Raw genomic sequence first — 20,976 nt, 5'->3', positions numbered from 1 at the left:
CTACGCCACTGGGCTGGTCCCCAAATATTTATACAACTAAAAATTAAAGGTTTTGAAACTGGAAAATCAGTAGTCTCTATATTGCTAAATATTTGGTGAGCCATATAATTTATGTTTTTTCAAAAATTTGATGGTACTTTTTTTACTCTAATATAAATTAATAAATCAATATTATACAAACAAAATATTTATGCTTTGTTTATGCTATACTGTTTCATAGTGTTCAATTTATCTAATTGATGGGCTTATTGTCTAGAACAGAGCATTTTGATGTTAGTCAATCTGCAAATGTTCATTTAGTCTGATGTTTTCAATGTAGTCTTAGGCTTCATAAACGACCACAAGAGCAGCGGAATGTACGATTCTTACACTTATGGTTGGAGTGAGGAGGCTTGCTTTTTCTCTTTTCTCACACTGGCTTTTTGGTCAATAGTTCCTTAAATAAATGTGATGTTTTATTTTAGACACTATGAGAAAGTTTTTCTTTCAATTTTTCTCTTCATAAGTATGAGAAAGACCGAGAAATGACATTGTCTTCCATACGAAAGACAATGTGATTTTTTATTTATATAAAGGGTATAGATTATGTCTATTTATGGTGTTCGTGTCAGGGCATATCTGGAAAACCAATAGGATGGATCACACAGAAACCTATTTCTGTTTATAGGAAAAGGGCAGGGGAGAGTAGTGTAAAGTTCCTTCTATACAATAACATTAAGATAACAAGTAAGCTATACTGAGTTTAAAACACATAAAAATCATCAAAAGGTAGGAATAATTCTGAGTAAAACATAAGACCAATCCCCTTGACTAATGTTTTTATCTGGCTTTAATTTCAGAGTTCAATTGAGAGTTATATGATTAAAATTTAAAGGACAAAAATTTAAGGAGCTAGCTTGGTGGAGAAATCTGCAAGAATTTAAGGCAAATTACCTCTGTTTGGGAATAGCATTTTTTATGACATATGATGGATGCAAAGGAAGTGATTCTCCTTGGACCTTTTGTTTCCACTGTTTGGTTGTTCTCAAAGCACAGTGACAAAGTTACTCTGGGGCTCAATCACCTTGAAGGGTCTTTACTGTGTTTTTATCAGCCAAAGTTCTTGTTCCTTCCCGATTCATCTCCCCTGAGTTTACCATATCATAAACGTGTGATTGTGTATTGCTGCGTGTGCACATAGAGGTGCTTATTTTTTAATTTTTCTTTATTTCTTATAATATGAATATAACATCCCAGGAGATCACACAAAATACTTGATGAGCACTGAAAAGCGGTTGATTCTTGGGTCAATAGGTGAGGGGTGCAGCTAGTGAAGATTTTACATTATTATAATTATGTTATTTTATCTGTACTTGCATCGGTTGAGATCCTAGGACACTGAAATTACATCTACGCATGTTCTTTCTCTCACTGCCACGAGCTCATGTATCACCTTGGTGCAAATGAGAAAAGGATGCTCTTCCTCAAGAAAGAATTTTCAAGATGAAAATTTCTTTATTTCTCTATAATAATAATTAAAATAAACATAAGGTTGTTATCTATTCATTGTAAAATCTATTAAACATAAAATAATAGAACATTTGAATTTTAATGAGGATCTTTAAGACCATTTTTAATAATAATTTTTTATAAAATAGTTTTACATCTTGCTTGCTTTTATAAAATGGAATTTATGGCTGTTTCATTGTTATTTGAGCAAATATCTCATTTCTATAGGAATAATTGCTGTATTTGAGTATTTCATATCACTGTCTCACCAAAAATTAGAATCATGAATATTGTACATTCAAGATTAGTATCATAATTTTCCTCAATTTCATAGGGACTGTTCTGCAGCATCATTAGTCATACATACTTTAAATTTATATTTCAATTTTAGATTAAAATATTACTGTTCATATGCTAAGTATTTACTCTCCTTTATGAATATTTTCCTATGGAAGTATTCTATTATTATAATTATAAAATGATTATAATAATTCTACAATAGAATTCTAGTATTCTAATTATGGATATAGTCTTCATTTACATTTTCCACCCCAAATAAATTTATGATAAAGAAAAAAATACCAAATTACTAAAGTTACAATAATTAATTAGCATCCACTTTTTTTCACCATTTCAAAAGATCACTGCATAGATAAATTTTAGACAACTTCTTACTTGTACTGTTCTTTGGGAAGTTAAAATGTCTAAATGGATGAAAAATTTTCAACAAGAATGCATAGTGTTCAAATTATAAGGCAAAGTATCCAAATTGTTATAAAATTCGTTTCGTTACACTAACTCTTACAATTTTTTCTCCTGTGTGCGTTTTTTAAAGAAATTCATCTGTCGTGGCTGACCTGAAGGTAGAAGTTAAATTCACATCCTGCTCCACAAGTGCTCCATTCTGCTGAAACCAATAGAACCGAAGCATTTTTCTTTATTTATGTTTTTTCTGGCGTTTCTTTCATTTTCTAAAAAATACATGGAGCAAGTGAATATTTTTCTCTGTTTTCTCATTTTCTGTTATCTGATATTGATAACGTTTTTTAAACAAAGTTTTTCTAACAACAGGGAGAAATATATAAAACAGTATATTATACTAGAATTTGTAGTATTTTAACCTCATATATAATAAGCCTTTAAATTGTAAAAAATGAATGCATTCAATTACAAAATCCATCAAAACTTAAACAATTGATGAAGTATGATTACCAGATAATAACATGGAAATCTCAATTTCTATTTCTTAAAATTATTTATGGTAAATGTCTATTAGCTACTGCATTTTGTTTTGTGTCATAATGAAAGTTCTGGTACATCAAAATAGAAAGTGAACCATATTATTTTGGTAAACTAATATCAAAACAGGATAAACTGTAAATGTATAACAAAACAATTCAGTACACTAATACACTTAATGATCTAAACATTTAGAAAAGTAACTCCTTGTTTATTTTGTTTTAGATTTTGCTTAATCAATATAGGAATTTTGATTATTAAACTCATTCTTTCAATGACCCTAAACTAACAATAACACTTTACCTTTTCAGAATATTATTTCAATACATTTATTTTATTAACACAAGACAGTTTATTCCCCATCTGTTGAAAAATTCTTGTTATAAATTTACAAATTACTCATATCTTGGCATAATTTTACATTAAGTTATAAGAGCATTTAAACAATACAAATCTGTACCATGAGAATTGTGCCCGCTTAGGGGCAGCACTCTTTGCAGTACACAGTCTGAACAGTTATTTGCAGTACCTTTCAGTATATTACTTAATCACCACAAAAATCCAGTTAAATAATTATAAAATGGAGGCACCAAGAGGGTAGATATTTCTGCAAACTTAACAGAATTATTAAAGAATAGATTTAAAGGACTTTTAATCCAAAGAAAAATTAGAACTTTAGCTATTAAACTAAGACAGAAAAAAACAATAATATAATTTTTAGTGAATGTGAGTTTCAGAAAAATTAATTAGATGATAAGTACATATATTTTATCTAATCAATTATTGGGAATGTTTTTAACACACCCATATGTACACATACATATATACACAGTGTAGACTTACATTTGGGTCCGCAAAGAACAACACTTCCTGGCATTCCCTCCTTTGTGTGGTCCCCTACCACTCTGATCCTGGGCTTGGCCAAGAGACTTGTTTGGCTAAGGGGACACTAGCAAGTGTGGTGAAAGAGACATTTGATATAAACATTTATGCATTGAGGCTCACCCTCTTGGAAAGCTGTCTCTGGAAACCAGGTGCCATGCCATAAAGAAGTTCAGATTCAATTACTAAATGTGAGAGACTATGTGGAAAGAGATTCCAGAGGAAAAGAAGTCACCTTGGATGTTCCAGCCCTCACTGAGCTCTCACCTGAATGCAGCTGCATAAGTGACCTCAGTGAGGACATGTGGAGTAGAACTGCCTTACTGAGCCTGGTCAACCACAGCACTGTGAGAAATAATAAATCATCCCTGTTTTAAGCCACTAAGTTTTTGAGTGCTTTGTTACCCAGCCGTAGATAACTGAAATACACATACGAAAAAAGTTTTTCCTAGTGAAATTTTGCATTTGCTTATTTTAGGGCATTGTCTTGCTTGAACTTGTTCAGTGGAAGATGTAGAAATGTGTTCCTCTACAGGATTCATTTAGTATGCCTAGTAATGGATTTTGTATCTAATACATAATGTTTTATTGCTCGTTGGAGATTTGTTTAGAAATGAGAAGACCTACAGAGGATCCACAGTTAATTTTTTTAAAGCATGTGGCTATAAATAGCAGGGAAGAGTAAACCACCAGTGTGATGAGACTCTTAAGGCAATTTCAAACAATTCCTAAGTAATTTCCCACAGAGATGCCACTGAAACCCAGGTTTTCAGAGATAAACTGATTAAAGCTCCATCAAATTCTTAAAGGAATAAACAGACTATAGATCTAAAGAAACTGAGAGTTAATGCAAGGATTAAATGTACTTATTGACTTAAGTGGGTTGAAAAGTATGTTCTATTTCAGAAAGAAAACCAATTTTTTGGACTTTGAAGATACAGACATGTTTTGTGAAATCCAAGACAAATAAGAGAGTTTAATATACATTTTATATATATTTTTAAAAGCCTTAGAAATCTGCTTTGATTCACATATCTTTGAATGAAATATAGAAAATGAATGAATGTGGACTGAGCATACAGAAAATGCCATAGCTTGTTTCTAGGAACATTGAATATGACCCCCTAATATCATTTGCAGGCCACATGCCACAATGTAATGTTTTCATCTCACAAGGTAAAATCCACTTGCAACCAATTCCTAAAGCTTGCTATTACTTTCCATTTGTGAAGGGAGAAAATCTTTTTCTCAATTTTGAAACATTTTATTTTACAATCAATGAAATTTAGGTAAAGCTACAGAGGCCAGAATTTGCTCTACGATTAAAAAATCATTTAAAATGTCTTTGGCCTTCCTCTGAAGGATCTGACCTCCTTCCTCCAAAGAATTTCTCTGCCAATCTGAGGAATCCTGAAACAAATCCACCCTAATGCAAGACCTACTATTCCAATCTGTGATGTTATTATGATTTAGCCATGGTATGTATTGACTGGATTGTATGAGAACATAATTTAGAGAAATGATAAATGGCTAAAATCTAATAGAAATAGGAGAGTACAATTAGTAAATTTAGGAGAAACTCTGAACGATTAAGATAAAAGTCCTTTGGATGGAAAAAAACAAAACAACAAAAGTAAGCATAACTGTGGGTTTGTTTGAACTATATAAACCTCAAGAGTGACGTCAGTCAAGAGGACAGAATGTCAAAATCCATGCTAAATATTCCCCTCCTATTGACTTAGCCATAATACTTCCTTATGGAGATAATGATATTATAATGAAAAATTCTGCAGGTTAATAAAACATAGCAATTATATAGTTTAATTAGGTCTACCTGTGGAAGTTTCTACAGCAGTATTTAAGACAGGTTTAGGCTACAGACAAAGAATGACGTTACAAAGAGAAATACGTATAAAAGAATTAACCTGAGGTTTTGGGTACTTCTCATATGTGTATTCACATACACATTTGGTTAAATTCAGTAATAAATGCTAAAGTAGGTATTAGCGTAGCTACACTAAATTGCCTGGTCTTACCTATCATTGATGTTTGGAAGGAAACACTATATACTCGGATATCCGATTTGGGAGGGGAAAAAAGTTCATTCTCCAAATGTCCTGTGTAAGAATGTAGGTTTCATAGTAATCTAAGCACCCTGCTCTAAATATTACCTCTATAATTGGGATTTTCCAGAGACAATCTGGAGAAATAGAAGAGGAAGTCAATATTATGTTTTAAAGAGCAATAATTTTATAATGATACGACTTAATAGTTATATGATATGGACTCATGAAGTTTTCCATTTCAAAGAAGGAATATAAGAGTACCTGTATTATATAAATTTTAAAAAATAAATGAAAGGATTCTGGAAAGATAGCTGTGGGGACAGTATTGTTTACCAGTCTCTCCAAATCTCCACATAAAAATGGACAGAACAACTAAAAAGCAAAACCAAAAACCCACGGAACACATATACAACAAAACTAAGTAACAAGATGTCTCCTAAAACCCCCAAATATAGGCAGGTAGGGACAGACTTTCAACAGCCACAAAACCACATGATTTCCTTGTCTTTATGGGAGGATGAAAGAAGCAATATGGTAGCTTGTTTGGGACCTGAGAACAGGAAACTTCAAAATAGACAACAGGTGCTCAGTGAGAATAGAAACCAAAACCAGGAGTTTTCCCTCTCTAATATGGAAAAGGCAAGAGGACTATCATAAGGAAGAATGAGCAGTCTAGCCCCTATGTGCTCACAGACCTGACCCATCAGAGTTCCTTCTAAGATAGAGACTGACACAGAAAACAACCTTTCGCAACAAGAAGAATCTGCTGAGAGTGGAATTAAAATTAACTGACAGGCACCACAGAGGCAAGGAAAGAGAAAATCTAGGCCAAAGTGGTGGAGGTGAATAGAACCAGAAAATCTCAAGCAGTTATAATTTTGAACACCAAAACACAGAAGAAGGAGTTTTGTGAAGTTAAAAAAGCTATCCTAAAAAGTCAGTGAAACCAACTTCACATAATAAATAAGCAAAAAAATGTCAAGGTCAAATCCCATATGAAGTTATTATTAGAACAAAAAACAATGAAATATCGGGATAACATCCATTCAGACAATGAAATTTTGCCATAAACCGTACCCACGAAAATGTCCCACAAAAAAAACAAAAATGTAAGATCAAAATTGTGATTTACTTTTTCAAAACAAACTAAAAGACATTAAGAAAATGCCATAAAACATGGAAATACAACATCATTCAGAATCAGATAAACTGAAATATCAGAAATAAGATGATAGAATTGAAGAAAGAATTAGAAATAGAAGAAAAAAATATTTCAGAAATAAAGACTAAAGCGGAAGAAATACTAGAGCAAATAAATACAACACATAGTGCAATAAAAGAAACAGAAAGTAAATACAAGGAAAATTTTAAAAAGCAAAAAGAAACAAGAGGTAAATGGATTAGAGAGAAAGTGGCATGTATTGAAGATAGGCAGAGAAGACCCACAGGTAACAAGAGTCACTGAAGAAGAAAATCAAAGCAAGATAATAAAATAAATATTAAGAATTACAATTCAAAGAAACTTTCCTAAGAACAAAAACCAAAAAACTTTACATTGAAAGAGCACACTGAAGTTTTGATAATATTGACCTCAACCAACCAATATCAGGAGATATTCTAACAAAATTCCTAGAGCTCAAAGGAAAAAAATCTTTAGGGCACTTAGAAATAAAAAATCACAAAATTTATAAGGGAAATAAAATTAGATTATTGACAGAATTTTTGACAGCAAGGCTCATGACAGAAAAAACATGGAATAATATGTTTAAGATACCAAAGGAAAGAAAGGGTCATGCAAGTATTTTTATCCAGAAAAAACTAACTTTTAACAAATAGCCATTAAGAAGAAAAAACTCAGGAAATATTGTTCTAATAAGTATTTCTTGAAGAATCTACTAGAGTACAAGGTTAAGATTCCTACTGGACCAAAATGGGACACACTGAACTATATTATAATAATAATAATTGCAATAGATTGAAGCTTATTAAATATGTATATATCTATGAGTTCATGATGATATTAACATAAGGATTAATAATCTTCAGAGAATTATATGAAAATAATTTATTATTTTTAAGCTACTAAATAAAAGGAAAGAATCAGGTGTCCATTCCACTTTCCCTATATGAACTGTAGCACTGAATAACCAAGTATGAAGTAAGGGAAGTGTCTTTTATAAATTACCATAACTAAAAATTGAATAAAAAGTAATAGAATTAGAATATTAACATCTTTCAACCATCAACAAATTTAATAAAGACATGAAAGATCAATGACTTCTAATATCACAAAAATAGAGGCATCTAACCACCAACTATAGTCTTGCAAATGAGATTGAACCTTAAGTCTTATATGTTCTTTGAATCCAGCTGCCCATTCGCAGGGAACACAAAGGATGTTTGAACATGTTTAACTGCACCATGAGTACGCAATCAGCAAAACTCAGACCAGCTTCTTCACTGATAAAGTGTAAGGAAAAGAAAGGAAGGAGGAATAAACTAGATTACAAAGGACTTGAAAAAGACCCATCATTTTTTCAATGGCCAAGAATAGACTGTGGTGTCTGAGGATGCACATTGGGATAATAAAACCATAAAAATTGCAATTAAATTCATATTTGAAAAGACAAGATAATTATTTATAGGAGAGGAAAGGGATTTTGATTGTGGAGACTTAAAAAAGAAAACTAAACAAAACAACATGAGAGAAGTTCATGATAAATAGTAGGAATATGGTAAATATTCATTTTTTAATGCCTGTATAGGCAAGGAAAATTAGCTAGGAGAAAGATATATATGAGGCAAAACATAATGAATGAGGAGAAAAATTTTGTGAAACGTTTTTTTCAATTTTGTATCATTATTTATAAACTTGAGCCAATAAATGAATATGAAGAAAAAATTGGGACAATTCAAATAAACTAGTTTTTGAACAATTCAAATAAACTAGCATTGTCCTAATCGCATTTACAATAGGTGCTAGATATTATTGAAGACATAAAATACTTTGAGGTTATCATAATGTTATTTCAGTAGATTTCTAGATAAGCCACCATGAAGAAATATTTCAGACATCATCACAAAGCTAGAAAACACAATATTGATAGATATTTAATGATTGGGGGCATTGAGAAAGCCAATTTAAAAAATTTCCTTCTCAAGCACCTATTTTTTATAATTAGGTACTTTTACATATGTCAGTGTGTAAACCTGAAATTACGTAAAAAGAGTATTTATGTTTGAAAGTTTAGTTGACGTAGTAAACATTAATGATCAACATGAAATGGTTTTGTTGTGGTTTTTGAATTGATTTTGATAAGGGAGCACTCTGAGATTGGGAAACACCCAGAAAAGACCTTCCTGGGTAAAAAATTAAAATGAAATATCCATGGAACTAGCTACTATAGATTATATACTTTATTTAGCATGCTATATTAAGTCACACAACTCAGATATTTCTAAGACTCCTGCAGCTGGTGATTTTGTCGTATTTAATAATGGCTCCAATAATTATAATTCTCAGTGAAGGTGTAGGTAGTTCCTCCTCTTGGATCTTCTGGGGTTTTTAGAAAGGTCATATATGTCTTCCATTTTACTAGACTACAGCTGGGGGCAAGTCCACACAACACAAAAAAATGACTATGAAAATTAGACAATAAAAATTCTAAAATGTATTTATTACCTATCAGTTACGAAACTACTGATTCCATACAGAGCTTTCTGGGCATAAAACAATCATGAGGCTATTTTGAAATAAATATATATATATTTTTCACTTTATGCCTACAATTTTCAATAGCAGTTCCCAAAGGTCAAAGTCTTCAGAGAGAAGAGTCTGTAATGATCAATGATATTATCATTAAATAATAAATGACCAAAAGTAGTGGACAGTACAAATTGCACAAGCATTGGCTTCCTTTTTTGTGGCTGAGGAGTTTATGTTCTTAAAGGAATTGCTTGATTGTCAGTCAAATACAAAATACAGAGGAATCAGTAGTCCCTACTATTAATTTAGTTAACTCGTCACGAGAATAGACCAAACTATGTCTATTATTCTATTTGGGTTGACTAAGTTATATGGCTAGAGTATAGAAAAAGACTTGTAGAAGACAATGACTTGAAGTAGCTTACAAAGATGAAAACACATAAGGAAATCATTAAATGGTGTCTTCAAACTAACAGATACAAAATAGTGCCAAATAAGACACCAAAAACATCTACCTGCATAAACCATGCTATACTAAATCAGAAGATAATTTAAGTGTGTACCAAGACAATTAAGAAACTCCCACTCTGTAACCTCCCAAGATAGAGCAACAATTCAATGACCAATATGACATTTTACTGTGTATATTTGACCCAACTTGTTCAGCCAAGATAACCAGAATATAGTAACCAGCGTGCTAAAGAGAACCTGGCTCACTCCTCTGAGCCACTCAGTTAGAAATCACAGAACTGAATATCTTCTCATTTTTTTGATAATTCTTCTGATGGAAGATTTATAACAAACACAGTTTAAAAAGGTCATGCTATCACATAATGTGCTCCCATTTCTTATTTCTTCTCCCCTGTTAACTCACACACGGTTTGGATTGGTGCCAGTGCTGGAGAAGGCATGATCTGGAGATAACGGAAAATTTGTTATATCTTCCACATTTTTTAAAAAATATACGATTTTGGCCAAGAGTATCCCTTATGATATTGCCACCTGGAATGCCCTCTCGCAAGTCAGATATATTAAAGAATTTATAAAAGGTAATGAGTTTTGATGAATAAACAAAAATACGAGGTAGATTTTATTACTGATAAGAAACTGGAATATATTTGACAATGGAAGTGGCATAAACAATGGTAAATCAGAAATATACACTAAATGTAAGCCAGATACAGAAGAAAGGCAAATGAAATTTGATGTTAAAATATGAACATACAAAGCAAATGCATACAAAGTAGAAAAACAAAGGTAATGAAGTGGCTTAGGAAGCATTAACTTAATATTTATTTATGTCAAACACTATTCTAAACACTCAAGATATAGCAGTAAACAAAAAAACCCCGCCCTTTTAGAGCTTCCATTCAATTGGAAGAGACAGACGATATAAAAATATATAGGTAGGCCAGGAAAAATTTCTCTAAAAGCTGACATTTGACCAGAACCTTCAGTAAAATAAAGGGGTAAGTCTCACAAATACCTGAAAAAAGAGCATTTTAGGCAGAGGAAACATAAGAGGAAATTATCTGAGTCAGGTTATGACTGACATTTTCCAGTATTTGGAAGGAAGCCACTGTGGCTGGAGCATGGCAAGCACAGGAAAACTGAATGGTAGCAGAAGTCAAATCGCATACGACCTGGTAAACTTTGGTTAAAAATTTTGGATTATACTCTTAAAAGCAATTTAAGCAGGGAACATTTAACATTTAATTACAGAGTAATACAACCTGGTTTATATTTTTTAAATGTTTCTTTTCATTGTGAAAAATTGATGTTTGGAGGAGGGGCAAGTTTGAAAACAAAAGAGCCAATTAGTAGACTGCCTCAATGGTCTAGATAAGAGAAGATGTTGACTTAAACCGGGCTGATATAATGGAGGTAGTAGTGAAAAGTGGTCAGATTCTGGGTTTATTTTGAAAGCAAAACCTACAGCATTTGCTGTTGAATTGACTGTGCAATATGAGAGAAAGAAGAACCAAGGATAATTCTGAAGACTTTTACCTTGAGTAATTCTGTAAATGGCTGTATAATTTACTGAGTTGAAAAACACTAGAGTAAGAGCACAGTTTAGAGGAGGAATTAAAAATTCAGTTTAGGGTAGATGTTATTTGAGGTGCTTATTTGACATTCAAGTAGAATATGTGAAGAACATATTTTGATCTTTAAGACTGAAGTCTAGATATAAATGATTATTGTGGAAATACTTTGAGGAATCATCAGTATATACTGACATTCAGTCACAAGACAAGACCATACTATCCAAGTTTTTAGAAAAGTGAAGAGATTGGGGAGTGAATTGGTGCATGTGGACATGTAGATGTCCAGAAGAAGAGGAGTCAGCAAAAGAGACAGAAAATTTAGGAACTTAGAACACCAGGAATGTGTGCTGTCCCGCAAGCGACGTGAAGAAAGTGTTTCAAAAAAGGAATACCCCATTGTTTCAAATGCAGTTGAGAAACCAGCAAGATAAAGATTGAGAAATGATCGTTGGATTTTGAAGCCTGGAGGTTTCCAGTGACCCTCACAAGAACTCTTGGTGTAGTGACGGGAACAAAAGCCTAATTGGCACATGTCTGAAAGACAATGGGAGATGAGGAAACAGAGCAGTATAAAAATTCTCTTTCAGAAGGTAACTGCAAGGTGTATGTCATAACAAAGAACACTTTTTTGAAGAAGTACTATATGACATATTTTATGCTGATGTGCATGATTTAACAGGAAAGAGAAAAATTATGCAGCAAGGGCACAGACAATTGCAAAATCAAAGCGCTTCACTAGATAATAGTGGGTGGCCTGTTATAACTGTTTTTTTACATCTTCTGAACAGTGATTTATCTGACCCAAAATACTATCATTTTTCTCATTTTCCTTTACATCATTTAAGTTCCTTTATTACTTCTTTCTCATTTCCCTGACTTCTAAATATTAGGGGGCTTCAGGATTGTGTCCCTGGACTTCTTTAACTCACATCCTTGGTTAATTTATGTAATCTCATGATTTACATATCACCCCTAATATGAACTCTAGATTTATCTAAGTGTCTATGCAACATCTACAATTGGATATTTAATATGATTTTTAATGTAAATGTCTCAATTCTAACTTATGATCTCCACATAAGCCTGCTTCTTCCCCAGACTGTCTCACCTCAATGAAAGGCAATTCCATCCTTCCAGTCTCAGAACAGATGCAGAATCTGACTACTTACCACCGATTGCACTACAGTTGATTCCCATTATTTGCAGGAGTTATGTTCTATAAAGTCATGGTGAACACTGGATTAGAGAATACTGAACCTTTGCTTTTAGGTGAAATACAGGGATAGGTCCCTTAGAACGTCTTAGAACAACATAGTCCTCAACTGACCAATACATAACTGTTTGATGTGCGTTTCTGTTTCGACACCTCATTTAAGATATATTATTGATTCATTAACACTGAAATCACAGTCAATAGCACTATAACTCATGCCTGAATGAGGTTTACCTAACAGATATTTTCTCCATCAGGTACATTACAGCTTTCTTGTATTTAGCAACACTAGACTGCACTTCAATGTTAGACTTCCGGACCATTTTAAACAGTGAAATATCAAGCAACACAAAAATGTGAAAAATATGGCACTAAATAAACTGTGAAAGGACACTTAGCTTACAATACGAAAGCTGAAACAAGAAGGTGAAGCACTGCCTCATTCGACTTGAGCTGGAAATGGGTGTGTCGGTGACCAAGTTTTTTGCCGCTCAGGACACGCCTGTGCAAGACCGCGAAAACATTGTGCGTATTCATTTTGTTACAAATAGTAGGCGAACTTGCGAATACGCAATCCGCAAATAACGAGGATCTATTTACTTTCATTTTCTACCTCTTCCTCTACTTTAGTTTTCTTCATAGCGATCACCACCACCAGGCATGCTATATATTTTCTTTATTTTTTTTTGTTTATCGTTTATCTCACCAAGAGGACATAAGAGTTTTTAAAATTTTGTTCACGCTGAATTTGGATCTTGGCACATAGTAGGAATTTAATAAATATTTTTCAAATAAAAAGAATGAGAGAGTTATAAACAGACAGATGGCTATAAAAACGAGACAGTGATACACATTCATGAAAATTTTATTTTTCGTTAGTTATTATACGCATATGGTTTAAAACTCAAAAAGTACACGGAAGTATGCCATGAAATGTCTCCCTGTACTATGAATAAAATGTCAAATTTACCACATTTTATATTTCCACATAAAATTGAATCTACAAAAAGCAGATGAAGAACATATGCCAGAAAAGGAATTAATCTGAGGAAACCATAAGAATTTGAGAATCATAACGTGCCTTGTGAAAAATGACCCCAACAAAAAATGAGAAGTGTCAAAGAGATTAGAAGCAAGAATGTCTTTGCAGTACTCAGGAAAGATGTGGAAGAGAAAAATAAAATAATTACAAAAACTAAAAGCAATGCTGTTCTGGAGGTGGCTAGTGAGAGCTGATGTTTAGATTTTGAGGAATTATGTGAATCAGTTTTTCAACACAGACATTATTAAAAATTAAACTATGTATTTACAATTAGATGAATTCTGTTAAAATTATATATAAATAGATAAACACCTAAAATTCATCACTTCCTAATTATTCTACTACACTTTGCTATTTCTGTGATTGTGAGGTTATTTATATCTATTGTATTTGCGTGGAAATACCATACAATAATGTGATACCACTTGTCGCTCCCAAGCTCCACGATCAATGACATCTGGTCAATGACTTGAAACAGGCTATGGTGCAAGTACTTACATCACAAAATTGATAAATGCAATAAATCAGAGCTTAATTTATTATTTTGTTTATTGTCTTGTCTAAACTTAAGAAAGTGATAGAGAAAATATTAATAATGAAATTGAACTTAAAAAGTGTGTCATGTCTGTACCCATTATATTGTGAATAGCACAAAAAGAATTCTCCCAGTATTTGAAAACTGTTATCTGATTCAGCGGAGAACTACTTATGTCATTGACAAACAAGTGAAGTTCTGAAATACATTTTTGTTGTTTCCTTTTGTCTTTCTTATTAACAAAACTAAAATATCATCCAACTTTCATGTCAGGACTACACTTAGAGAGGCAGTTGTTAAACTATTACCAGCCTGCCACTAAATAAAACCCACATTATTTAAAATACAAGTTGAATAAGCATGTCTGAAAACAGCAAGGGATATAATCTTGAGATTGAGAAAAATCGGACTAAATTAAATGAAATAATTCAACAATATAAAAATGATTAGAAGGAAATGATATTTATGGAAGGCAGAAAATGAAGACCCAGTAGATGAGGAACATTAACATTGTTCCTCAAGAAGAAAACAAACAAACAAAAAGTAAAAATATTATGTTTGCCCAGGAATGATATTTGAGGTATCTGATGTCCTGTAAGCCAGTGGCAATAGCTCCCTCTGCTAACAATAGCTCTCAAGATCCCCCACGAGACCAGGTGTTAACCATAGGAGTTCCAGGATCTGATGGCTGGAGCACAGGGAGGCAGGAGGGCACTCAGAGGCTGCAGTTCAGATAATGCTGTTCAAGCATCACAGGGGGTGTGACACTAGCTTTGTCTGTCTAGCACATCTTACGAAGTCTCCGATCTTAGCCTCTCTGTCATTTCCTAGACCACCACAAGTTCAAATTCTCTTATCGTACTTCTATGTATCTTATTTAGGCCATTATCTCAGACCTAATTTTACATTTATTTGCATGATTAGGAAATGAGTTTTGTCTCTTGCTGAGGGAGAGTGAAGGGAAGTGAAATGAGATCTTCGGAGGTCTCGTTTGTGGTCTTTGCATCAAATCACAATTGTTGTCCCAAATACCATTTTGTATTTTCTAACTTGGGGCAACTTTTATCTCAGGTTTTACTGTTCCTTTCCAGAGAGATGATCAATGTACTGTAGAATGAAACCCATTATGGCAAAAGTACTCAATCTGATAATCTGATAATTGCTTCTTTTTCCTCCTTCCTTCATCTGCCTTACTTCAGAATTTCCTACTAGGGAAAAACTGGCCATAAAAAATACAAAAATGAGACCATTTTGTATTATTTATTAAGATCCTGGGCAGGAAAGGGTTAAATATTGGTTGTGTTTTTCTGGAGAACCCTAATACAGAGGGATTAAGGGAGGATACTGGCGCGACTATACAATTCTTCCCCACATCACCTCAATTTTTTTCTTGTTCAATTTGATGCAGTGGTCCTGGGACCAGGGCTACAACCGTGGTGCCAGAAGCAGGGGTGATCCCTAAGCAAGTAACTGAGTATTCCTTTAGTCCTTTATACCAGGATTACTAATGACCTGATGGAACAGATTGTGTCTTCACCCATCTGCAAAATTGAGGTTGACGGTGAATAGTGAATGCAGCTGTATTGCCTTGTGGTTAAGATAGCCCACTAGTTCCGTACCTACATAACTCTCCTCTGAATGAATGGGAATGGACTGAGGGCGAAGCACTTGCTAGACTGGTAGTGCTGCCAGCAATCTGGGCCAGCACAGTGGCTGAACCTAATACCCCTTCCAAACATGGAAAATTGGGGGTTAAAATCAATGAAAAATGGTAAGAAGGATAAATAATAGCTAAGGGTAAAGGAATGAATAAGTGGATTATGGAACAAGGGAAATCCATTATTACATTAATATCTTAAGAGAGGCTCAGAGAAAGAGAATGACGTTGTCTCTTAGCAAAATTATACCATATGCTCAAAAGGGTGAAGCCATGTCTGCGCCAAAGCAACCCTTCTTTTAGAACCCGACAGGGTCAAATGGAAGGTTGAAAATCTGAGTGTCCTTTAGCTGGGAGACATTTTTGTCATACAGCGTGATGGCGAACTGGACCAATTAATAATAACTGAGTGAAACTCTAGTAATGTGCTAGTATGTTTTGTCTCTTATTTTTCAGGTTATATTTACTACACAGGATACCATTTGGGAAGGAGTTTCTGGGAACTACCCTATCCTGGTCTGTTTGACCATGCAGTGTATGGCTCCCAGCAGACTGTAAACCTTGATGACCAAGTGCTTAGAAAGGTCCTGGTTATAATGGGCAAAGTATAGTAGTGGCATTCCCTACATGCCACAACATGCTGTGTACAAATACATACCTGCTTTTGTGGACAAAAATCTCTTAAACAGAATAGAAAAACAAAAAAAAGACAATGAGTTTCTCATGGAAATAAAGTAATAGGCATCACATAGTGGATGCGAATTCCCCTGGGGAACATCCCTACCCTGAGATAAGGTAAACTGTGGGAGGTCTTATGGCGTACTCAGACTTGATTACATTTAGATGTGACTGCCACTCATTTAACTGTAGTATGGGGCATCCAACATTTTTGGGTACAAATCATGTATTTTAACAGCACTCAGGCCACTTAGTTAACATGTGTAGTGGATTAAAGGTTATCCTGCAAGACAGAAAATAGCTTAGGGGAGATAGGTGCTGGTCTAGGCATTGTAGGACATGCTGAATTTGCTTTTAACATGGAACATTCCAAGGAAAAAGATTTTTTAACTAGAATTAGCATATTAGAGTGAATTCTCTTCTAGGAGGAAGGTAAAAGATGGGACTTGTCCTGGAAAGATGATGGGACTTTAGTTAAGTGAGTCAGGCAGACTCAATAAATACTGTTGGATAATGCCAGGATACAGCTTTGGGAAAGGGCTCATGCCCTGATCCAATAGATCACTTGACTGTTTTAATTTAAGAAGCCGTGGGGCAATGGCTCTCCATCCTAGCTGCTGAGGAGCAAGAGGCACACTTATGGGAATCTTATGGACTTTCAAACTTATAGAAGTTCTCTAGGGACACTTGTAGTTTATATTGATGCACTACGACTGTCATTGCCTGGAGGATAGATGAGAATAAGACATATTCTATAGTACAGTTAGCAGGGATAGGAATTATTTTGAACAACACCCATGTGCTCCCGAAGGAGGGTGGGGGGCCCTGCTATATAGCAGCACACAGTGAAAACCAGTCTCAATACAAGCCTGTGAACTAAGACAGGGTGAATGGCTTTGTCTTCAATTTACTTGATATCCAGAAATAACCAAATCGTGATTAGTTGTAATGACTCCCATCTATAAAATTATATGGTATATGGGCAAGGGCCAATTCTGTGGGAAAGCAGAGCAAATATCTCTATGATTCTTACTGATTTGTTCTGTGTTGAAACTGAATTGTGCCGTGACCGCTTCGCAATATGGTATAACATTGGCACTGTTAGTAAGATTCACTACCTTATGTTAATAGGTTATATGATAATACTGATACTCTGATCAAATGTATTGAGAGATCAAGTTAAAGCCTCCTCGGGATATATTACCAATGGAAAATGACTGGCCTGACGAAGAACTGGATTTAACTAGCAATCTGCCAAATTCTGTGCTAAATAGTTCTGCCAAATTTATCAGAAGGTAAAAATAACACTAGATCAAGTGAGGAAATGAGTAATCAAATTAGTACAAAAATAAGAAAATATATATAATGACATTTAAGGATGCATTAGTTGTTTCTTTAAATCTATCTGTACCCTACACTGGCTCCTCCAAATTTGAGGCATGTTTTTGCAGATACTATTGCTTTATCTATTATATAAATGCTAAGTTAAAAGTACATGCTCAGAAAAATATGATCATTATTCTATAAGAGCCTAAGCCAAGGGTCAGGGGGGTGGACTGGGCAGGAAAGGGTTAACTCAGCAGGTCAGGGTTGCTCAAATCCTACACATTCCAAAGAAATGTTTGCCTTAAGGACTGACTCTGGCTGACTCCTGGGAGATAGCCTCTGAACCCTTGGAATAGTCTGTCCTATAGACTGTTTTCGTATGCCTGAGATCTTGGACCATGCCCAAGTTTAACCAGTTTGACCAGATAAATTTATCCTAACAATATAATTTATGGTGAATGCCTGTTTTTGCTCTGGGAGTAGGGGGATAGGTGGGCTGGAGTCTGAGGAGTCGTGCAGGCACTGTATGCCTGTGTAACTGACCCCTGGGCACCAAAATTTGGGTGAGCACCCGTGGTTGGTAGCATTTTGCAAGTGTTGCCACACATCATTGCTAGGAGAATTGTGCATGTTCCCACGTAACTCCCCTGGAAGGGGACACCTAGAAGCTTGGTGTCCTCATTTGCTCTTTTCCTTTGCTAATTTTGATCTGTATCCATCTGCTTTAATAAACTGTAACTGTGAGTATGACAGCTTTTTTAAGTCCTGTAAATCCTAGCAAATCATCGAGCCTCAGGGTGATCTTGGGGGCCTGTGAGAAAATAGGAAATATATATATTGGTTTCCACCCCAGGTTCCTGACACAGAACTCCTAAAACCCTTGTAATTTCCTAAGTGATAAGAGCATCTCTTGTTCTAGTATTTGTCTTTGAGCCCATCCTTAACACAGGGTTCCTAAAACTCTTGTAATTTCCTAAGTGATAAGAGCACTAGGAACATCTTTTGTTCTAATATTCGGTCTTTGACTCTGGTTCCTGACACAGGGTCCTTGAAACCCTTGTAATTTCTTGGGTGACAGGAGTGTCTTTTGTTCTAATGAGGTTACTCTGGGAGGGCTCCTGGATGGCTCCTGGATGATGGCTGGTCACTGGAAAGGCCAAGCCATGATTAGAAGCTTGGAATTTTCAGCCTTGCTCCCAATTCTCTTGAGAAGGGAGAACAGCTGAAAAGGGAGTTAACAATCAATCGTGCCTGTGTGATGAAGCCTCTTAAATCCCAAAAGTACTGGGTTCAGAGAACTTCCAGGTGGGTGAACACATCCACACCAGGAAGGTGACACATCTCAACTCCACGGGGAGAGAAGCTCCTGTGTTTGGGACCCTCCCAGACCTCACTCTATGTACCTCTTCATCTAGACGTTCATCTGAATTCTTTATAATATGCTTTAATAAACTGGTAAATGTAAGTGTTTCCCTGAGTTCTTGAGCCCCTCTAGCAAGTTAATCAAACCTCAGGAGGGGGTCATGGGAACCTTCGATTTGTAGTCAAGTGGGACAGAAGTTGTGGGTAACCTGGGGCTTGTGAATGGCAACTGCAGTAGGGTGGGGGCAGTCTTGTGGGATTGAGCCCTTAACCTGTGGGATCTGACACTATCTCTAGGTAGACAGAATTGAGTTAAATTATAGAACATCTAACTGGTGTCGTGCAGAATTTCTTGGTTTGGAGAAAAACCTCCACACATTTGGTCACCAGAAGTGTCAGAAGTGATGTGTTCTGTGTGAATAGAAAAGAAACACTCAGTAGGGAAGAACTGGATTTTTCTTTACACAGGAGGAAAACTGTAGCTGTTTTCTAACATTCGGGGACCCCAGACACACCTCTGCAAGTGGATCTTTGAAATGATGTTTTAACATCTTTTCAGACCTGGTGCCACTTCCTAGACATCTCTAATTAAAAGGTAGTTCCGTATGATATCCTTCATTAAGTAGTAGATAATAACAACAATAAACAAACACATAGAGACAGAGATTGGATTGGTGGTTACCAGAGGAGAAGGGGGGAGGGAGGAGGGTGAAAGGGATAATTTGGTACATGTGTGTGGTGATGGGTTGTAATTAGTATTTTGGTGGTGAACATGATGTAATCTATGCAGAAATAGAAGTATAATGATGTACACCTGAAATTTTTACAATGTTATAAACCAATGTTACTGCAATAAACAAAAAATTAAAAAAAAAAAAAGGTAGTTCCTTTAGGTCTACTAAAACTACTTGTATAGAAGTCTGTATCCTCTGAGATGATATCTATATCTACATCTTCATCTACATCTACATCTGTATCTATATCTATATCTATGTTTCTGACATATAGATATAAATCCATTCAGTTTTCTCCCTTATTGGCCCAGATTTTGCTTTATTTTTTAGATTGTATTGATTAATTTCTGTTTTTGGCTTTTAGTCATTTTCCTGTTTCATTGAAGACTAAATTTTTGTGTATTCCCATTTCTATTTCATTTCATCTCTGCTTTTCATTCTTTTTGTTGTTTTCAGTTGATTTCAAAGAAGAAACACAAAAATACCTTTATTCTTGGATTTTTAACTAGATACGCTTGATTCCTTTGTAATATAGAAGAGTGTAAAACGCTTTGGACTGAAACATTTTCAAAGAACAGTACCAGACATCAATCAGGTACTAACAAAATTGCAGCTATTCTACGATTTCCATTTATTTTATTCAGCTATACATATTCTTATATGAAAGAAGTCTGAGTTCCTTCAAGAAGATATTGAATAATTCAGATAAAAAATGACGTGTGAATCATTATGTGCCTGATTTGGTAGAAGACCTCTCGGAGCTATTACTAAAAGCACATCATGAGAGAATGTTCTATAAGTTATTAAATTAATCTGATTACTGAACAATAGTAATCATATATTTTTACAGTATTATAAGCTTCAAAATACTTTTATCATATGCTATCTTGTTTTAGGATGAAGGGAGATTAGAGACACTATCAGTCATGTACTGCTTGTTCAAAAAGTGCTATTGAATTAACAGACATTGTTTTGAATGATACCCAGAGAACTCTTAGAGAAC

Source organism: Ceratotherium simum, chromosome 2, assembly GCF_057802395.1.
Source record: "Ceratotherium simum simum isolate JZ-2026a chromosome 2, ASM5780239v1, whole genome shotgun sequence".
Lineage (NCBI taxonomy): Eukaryota > Metazoa > Chordata > Mammalia > Perissodactyla > Rhinocerotidae > Ceratotherium > Ceratotherium simum.
The sequence above is the reverse complement of the archived record's forward strand: the minus strand, read 5'-3'. Positions refer to the sequence as shown.